The 7741-nt window shown below is 50.0% G+C and overlaps 1 non-coding gene across 1 annotated transcript; it reads left to right on the top strand.

Moving 5' to 3' along the window:
- Positions 1-2377: 2377 nt before the first annotated feature.
- On the top strand, positions 2378-2450 carry TRNAE-UUC (transfer RNA glutamic acid (anticodon UUC)). The gene has a single exon. It is a non-coding gene; the product is annotated as a tRNA-Glu (tRNA).
- The last annotated feature ends 5291 nt before the right edge of the window (positions 2451-7741 follow it).

The following is a 7741-nucleotide window of genomic DNA, read 5'->3' as shown; positions in this document are numbered from 1 at the left end:
TGGGCCCATTCCAAATTCCTCTGGTCTCCCTTCCATCTGTTGCAAGTTCCTTCCCTAACTTCTCATCCCTGGAACCACCAGAAAGGGTAGGAAGCAGGCCTTCGTTTGTGCCTGGGCCCATCTGCTTGCCATCTGGACTCAGGCCTGTTAACCCCTGACCTTCAGCCATAATCCCTCCTCTCGGCTCCTTCTATAAATTCACTTTGGGAGAAGGAGCCAAGAGCTGAGGGACCTCCCAGGCCCCACCGAGTGGTCCTTCACATGCCCAGTTCTAACGAAGGAGACGTCATCTCCCTTGGAGCCTAACGGCTGGTTCTGATCTCTGGGCTCTGCCCCTCACTTCGTATGTCCTTGGGCAAGTCACTTGACTTTCTAGCCAAGGCTGTTTTCCCATCTATACAACGAAGAGTGGAATAAGTGGGTCTCTAAACCTTAGGGTGCATCCCGCTTTAAAACATGCCATGCCTCTATGCCCATGACCAGTTCTTACTGGAGAAAGCGTCCTTTTAGCATTAAAGAGAGGAGTGTCATACAATGTCACCCACTACATCCCCGCAGAGCATCACCCCAGAAGGGCACTGGAGAGTGCCAGCATCCCTCGCTGAAATGCAGTCATAACCGCCCCTACAACTCAACTCAGAACGATTCTGCAGGAGGCCATGGCCAGCTGGAGCTCATCTGTGATAGTTCAGAAGGTCCACAGCGTTCTAAAGATAAAAGCTAAGTTCTCTAGAGCAGCGTTTCTCGAATCGCTTTCCATGGAACACCGGAATCCCATGTGGGCTTGGGCTTTGCCAACCTGTTGTCCAATAAATGTTGGGAAAGCTGGATTTCTTTACCGCAGGGTTTCTCAGAGCCTTGAACTCAGAGCCACCACTACAGACGTTCTGCTCATCCTTCAGAAGAGCCTCTGTTTTTGCCCTTTTGCTAGTTCCACTTCACAGGTGAGAAGATGAGGCTCAGAGAGGTTAAATGATCTGCCCAGAGCCCTGCAGCTTGGACGGTTGGGATCTGAACCTACAGCCGTGCTCCTAACACGAGGCTATATTTTCATCCCACGTTACGGGCCCTGAGAGACTGCCTTTGTCCCAGCTGAAACCCCTCAGAAAAAACAGAGCAAAGGGCAGCTTTCTGGGGAAGGAGAGGAGACGGTAAGGGGGCGCGTTACGGGTGTATTAAAGCCTCTGGTACGGGGACCCTTAGCTGTTTCCTGGGGACAGTTCACTGGGTGGGGGGGTCACAGGCTTGTCTGCTGCTCCTTCCAGCTGTAACTGTCGCTGGAGTAAGTCGGGAGAAGGAGTGTCATCCCCTTCACAAGAAAGTTTCGCAGAGATTTGTGTTGATCCAGAGATGCCGGTTCTAGAAGTATCCATTGTTCTATGCGGATTGGTACCACACAGCTCCCCCCGCCGACATACCTGATTTCCCGGGGTCAGCAGCGGCTCCCCGGTGGCCCGGCTGCTGCCAGGGGATGCTGAGAGCCTGAGTCAGTTACTAGTCACCTGTTCATTCTTCCCCGTCTCTCACGAGCACTAACTGAGCGCACTGCTGTGCGTGGGAGACGCAGTGGTGAACAAGTTCAATGCCCCTGTTCTCCAGGAGAGACGGACCTTACACACAAACGAAGGTCCCAAGGGGTGTAGTTACAACCGAAGTGAGTCCTCCAAAAGGAACATCGTTCTGTGACAATAGGTATCACGGGACCGTGACCTAGTTTAGGAAGGCATGTGTGGCCGCGAGGGGCACCAGTCACATGTCCCTTCACGAGACCCTCTTCCGAGGAAGCTGGTTGGCTGACAGCTCCCAGCGGCCGCACCTGCAGGTGTTCACACCAAGGCCACTCCCTCCCCAAGTAGCCTGTAGCCAATGGCAGCACAGCAGAGACGCCACAGCGGGGCCGTCTCTGCGGACCCAGGACCACTCCCCCAGGCGGGCAGAGCGCCCCCCAAGCTGAGCTGCCCTGCGGTCCACGGCGCCTCCTTCCCTCTCCCCTCCCACAGGGGTCCGACCTGAAGGCTCTCCCCACCCGTTCCTACTCCCTCCCTCCCCCTCATCCCACTTTGGCATCTGCTTCTGGTTAAAAAAAGACATAACTGAGTAAACTTTAAAGACCTATTGGCTTTATTGAATGATTCATGAATCGGGCAGCAGCCAATCTAGCAGGTAGAAAGGAGCTCCTAGGAGCTGTGCAGAATGAGAGGCTTTAACAGGCAGAAAGGAGCAGGAACAAGGAAGTTAGACTTGGCAAAAAAGCGGGTTGGTAATTGCAAGGTCATTTTCCTTTAGGGGATGGCAGGGGTCTACCAGGCAGTTTATCTAACTAATACCGATCAGTTGATGCCTGACTGGCTGGTTTGAGATTTCATTTTGGGGGACTTCCCTGGTGGTCCAGTGGTCAGGACTTGGCACTTTCACTGCCAAGGGCCCGGGTTCAATCCCTGGTCAGGGAACTAAGGTCCCGCAGGCCACACGGCGAGGCCAAAAAAAAAAAAAAATTTTTCATTTCTGGGAGAGCTGAAACTGTCCTTAAGTCTCAGTTTAATGGTGACACGGGGCATAAGCGACTCCATTTTGGACCTGCTGTCTTGTTTTTAACACAAGGAAAATGAGAAATTAAATATTTTGAGCTGAATGATCAATGAAAATATAATCTATCAAAACTTGTAGTATACAGCTAAAAGGAGTGCTTAAAGGAAAATATTAAGTTTCTTAGAAAAGAAGAAAGATATAAAATCAATGATCTAATATTCCATTTCAATAAGCTAGCACAAGAAGAGCCAAGTAAACCCAAAGTAAGGAGAAGGAAGGAAATAATAGTGATACGAGCAAATATCTGTGACATAGAAAACATACAAACAGAAAATTAACAAAGCCGAAAGTCGGTTCATTGGAAATATAAACAAAATTGGTAAATTCCTACCTAGACTGATCAAAGAGACGGGGACAGGAGGAGAGTAAATTATGAGTACGAGGAATAAAAAAGGAGATAGCACCACAGAGCCTGCAGACATTAAAAAAGAATAATAAAAATAATAAGACAATTAAAAGAATAATAAGAAAGTATTATAAACAACTTTATGCCAATCAATTTGACAACATAGATGAAATGGACAAATTGCTTGACAAATCGCAGCTTACCAAAATTGACACAAGATGAAATTGAGAATCCAAGGAGTTTTATCTATTAAAGAATTCGAATTCATTATCAAAACCCTTCCAAACAAACTTCAAGCCCAGATACTTTAACCAGTGAATTCTATCAAACATTTAAGGAAGAAATAACACCAATACACACATTTGCACAAAACAGATGGGGAGGGAACCTTTCCCACTTCATTTTATGAGGTCAGCAGTACCCTGATACCAAAACAACTAAGGCTTTATAAGCAGATTGAACCCAGATCTCAGCACCATAATTAACAAGACTTATTTCTTAGTAGGCCGCACGTCCAGAATGGGTCATCAGGAAGACTGTGCTTGTCACAGACACTCAGGGACCAGGCTGATGAAGCTTCTGTCTCAACAGAACCTTCCACTGTGATTAAGGCAGAGAAAGGAGACGTAGCGAATTGCATACTGACTCTTAAAGCTTCTGCCCTGAAGGGACATGTGTCACTTATGCTCATGTTCATGACCGTGTCCCAGGGGGATGGGGTGTCCTAAAATGCTTTTGGAAGGAGAGGAGAATGGATAGTGATCATCTCAGGAGTCATAGATGTATATATAGTAACAGAGGAGCCGAAATAAGTAACATGAATGACCTGCCCGGTGAGAGTACAGAGTGGACCCGGGGGGCCTGGGGGCCTGGGCTTCGGAAATCCCACCAGCCCGAGAGAGGGGGAGAGCCTGGGAAGGAGGCTGAGATGGAGCCACCAGAGGGAGGGGAAAAACCGGCTGAGTCCATGGAGGGACTGGCCAACGGTGTCTCATGTGATTGAGCGGTCGTGTAAGAGGAGGATGCAGACCACCAGGATGTCACTGGTACCCCGGGCAAGATTATATGTCAGTGGCGTGATGGTGGTAGAAGCCAGAATGAAATGAGTAAGAACTGAGTGTGGGGTGAAGGAAAGCAGAATATGGACACGTTTCAAAGAAGTTGGTTGTGAAGGGAAGGAAGGCAGTCACTGGAAGAGGACGTGTTAAGAGAAGGTTTGTTTATTTCAGTGGGTGAGCCCAGAGGATGTTTAAATGTTGATGGGAACCATGTCGTTTGGAGGAAGGGATCAGATGTTTAAGAGGAGGGAGTCAGGGACAGTAGAAGGTTCCTGGAAGGTGGGACCTGAAAGTCGGCATGAAGGATGCCGTGAGGTGGAAGTGGGGGCTGTGGCTGAGCTGCTGTCAGTGAGAGCAGGCAGGAGGGGACCCAGAGGGAGAGGAAGGTACGCAGAGCAAGCACACGGTGAGGCGGAGAACCGGGCGGGAGGAAGCCTGCAGCAGAGCCTTGCTGGCCCTTTTATTTTTCTTTTTTCTTTTTTTTAAAATTGAGATATAATTGACTTACAATGTTGTGTCAGTTTCAGGTGTACAGCAAAGTGATTCAGTTATACACACACGTATATATATATGTATTCTTTTTGAGATTCTTCCCCTTACAGGTTATTATAAAATATCGAGGGCTTCCCTGGTGGCGCAGTGGTTGCGCGTCCGCCTGCCGATGCAGGGGAACCGGGTTCGCGCCCCGGTCTGGGAGGATCCCACGTGCCGCGGAGCGGCTGAGCCCGTGAGCCGTGTGGAACTTCAAGAGCTGGCTGTATTGGGAAGTTGGATGACTCGAGGCCCGTCAGGACAGTGGACCAGACTGAGCAGTCCTTAAACATCCAGAAAGAGAACCAAAATGATGATCCAGTTTGTGGATTGGTAGCTCAGGGAAGAGTTCAATTAAAAAATCATGATGGGGGGCTTCCCTGGTGGCGCAGTGGTTGCGCGTCCGCCTGCCGATGCAGGGGAACCGGGTTCGCGCCCCGGTCTGGGAGGATCCCACGTGCCGCGGAGCGGCTGGGCCCGTGAGCCATGGCCGCTGGGCCTGCGCGTCCGGAGCCTGTGCCCCGCAACGGGAGAGGCCGCAGCAGAGGGAGGCCCGCATACCACACACACACAAAAAAATATCGAGTAGAGCTCCCTGTGCTATACAGTAGGTCCTTGTTGTTTACCTGTTATATAGGTAGCAGTGTGTATGTGTTAATCCCAAACTCCTAATTCATCCATCCCACCCCCTTCCCCTTTGGTAACCGAAAGTTTGTTTTCTATGTCTGTGGGTCTATTTCTGTTTTGTAAATAACATCGTTTGTATCATTTGTCTTAGATTCCACATATAAGCGATATCATATGATATTTGTCTTTCTCTGTCTGACTTACTCCACTTAGTATGATCATCTCTAGGTCCATGCACGCTGCTGCAAATGACATGATTTCATTCCTTTTTATGCCTGGCTAATACTCCATTGTATTTATATACCACATCTTCTTTATCCATTCAACTGTCGATGGAGCTGGTCCTTTTTCTTGAAAAGATTTCACTCATTCAACAAATATTTATGGAGCACCTGCTGTGTGCCTAACCAGGTCCTGAGCACCGTGGGTAGAGCAGTCAACAGGACCAGTGCCATCCTCGTCCTCAGAATCCATGCCTGTATCCAAAGAAGCCAAGTGGCAACAACCTCTTTGGCCGGGCAGGTGCCCTCAATTTGGACCAATTTCTTGAATAGCAGCAGATAGACACAACAGATATGGGGGTCAGAGGAAAACAGACTTCCCATAATAGGAAGGGGCTGTTGGATAAGGCTTGTCCTCTGGAAAGTCTTAGGGACTTTGGGGAAGGGAGGTGTGTTTGTCCAGATACATCTCTGGAGCAACTTGATTCAGAGAACCCCTCTGTGCTTTGAGTGTGTTGGGATGTGTTGCTGGTTGACTCCATACGTGTTTGGAAGAAAAAGAGCCAGACCAACAACGTGGCACCCTCCTAGGAAGCAGGCCCATTCTGGCTCTTTGTTGTTTTTTACTTTTTGTTACAGAAATTTGAAAGCAGATACAAAAATGGAGAGAATAGTACAGTGAACCTCCACGGCCCATCATTCTCACCACCACTGACCTCTTCCTCCTCCCAACACCTCTGACTTGTCCGTGCCTCCCATTTGGCAGTTAATAATGTACTTTCTCATGGAATCTGAGTTTCAGCTCCTCCTGAAACCGGCACTGTTTCTGGGCTTTTTCTGTTATGTGAGCCAATACATTTCTTTCTAGACTTCATTTGGAAATGATTTTTTTTTTTTTCTCTTGTGATGGAAAGAATCCTGTCTACTCTAGAGACCCAACCTTATTCGCCCAGCTCCCTGGGCCCAGGTACCCTTACAAGGGCATCCAGTGCTGTGTTAGTTATCTATGGCTGCATAACAAATGACCCCAAACTTAGTGAGTATGCTAACCAGCCTCTAAGTTCTGTTATGTGAGCCAATACATTTCTTTCTAGACTTCATTTGGAAATGATTTTTTTTTTTTCTCTTGTGATGGAAAGAATCCTGTCTACTCTAGAGACCCAACCTTATTCGCCCAGCTCCCTGGGCCCAGGTACCCTTACAAGGGCATCCAGTGCTGTGTTAGTTATCTATGGCTGCATAACAAATGACCCCAAACTTAGTGAGTATGCTAACCAGCCTCTAAGAAAGCCCTTAAAGATCCTCTCCTCCTGATATCTGTGCCCTGATCAGTCTCCTCCTATATCCTATTGAGGTTACTCTGTGAGACCAACAGAATGTAATGGAAGTGATGTGACTTCCAGATCGTAAGAGACTTGAACTTGGCACCTTGCTTCCCCCAGGCATGTCCCACTGCATTGTTATGTCCGAGGGGCACACAGGAGGGTCCCTGGCCTAGCCCTGGGGAGCCAGGGAGGGCTTCCTGGTGGAAGCAATCGCTGAACTGCATCCTAAAACCTCATCTCCCCTCTGACTGCTCAGTGGACACAGGCCTCTGAAGGCACATTCAAGGATGACCTCACCCCTTCAGGACAGGCTCTCATGCCTCCCAGGACGTCAAGGGACATGTCTGGTTGTATGCATCCTCGAGGGGAGAAAGCCAGACAAGGCCCCCAGACCCTATTTCCCAGCTGGGCCTCACAGGAGCTCTTTCTCAGGGGCCGCCCGCCTCCAGTGCCCCGGCCCCTGCGGTCAGTGCAGATAAAGGCGGGAGCCGCAGTCCCCACTGGCAAGGCAGGGCGGGTGGTGGAGGTGAGGGTCGGAGAGGAGGTGTTGACCCCCGGCAACCATGCAGACACACGTCCTGAGCCACGCTGTCGGCGGGGGGAGGCTGGCTACTGGCTGGTGCTTGGGCCCCCAGCCCCTCTGCTGGCCAGCTGTCGCCATGCCCCGCCTGTGCCTTCCCCAAGGGGCGCGGAGAGCAAGCCAGGACACCTCTCCCCCTCCATCAGCAGCTCCTGTCCTCCTGCCCACGCGCTTCCCACTCCTACAGAACCCCTTCCTGGCAGAGCGCCTTCACCAGGCCTGCTTCCTCCCCCAGCTTCCCGTTTGGGCTTCATTGTTCTCTTCCCTTTTGCTAAAGGTCCTTGCTTATGTGAGGTGGCAATGGCTGGGCATTAGCATGGGTCTCTGTGAACATTGCTCTGTGTGTGTGTGTGTGTGTCTGTGTGTGTGTGTGTGTGTGTGTGTGTGTCTGTGTCTGTGTGTGTCTCTGTGTGTGTGTGTGTCTGTGTGTGTGTGTCTGTGTGTGTGTGTCTGTGTGTGTGTGT

The sequence above is a fragment of the Physeter macrocephalus genome, chromosome 14 (genome assembly GCF_002837175.3).
Source record: "Physeter macrocephalus isolate SW-GA chromosome 14, ASM283717v5, whole genome shotgun sequence".
NCBI lineage: Eukaryota > Metazoa > Chordata > Mammalia > Artiodactyla > Physeteridae > Physeter > Physeter macrocephalus.
The sequence above is the reverse complement of the archived record's forward strand: the minus strand, read 5'-3'. Positions and strand labels throughout refer to the sequence as shown.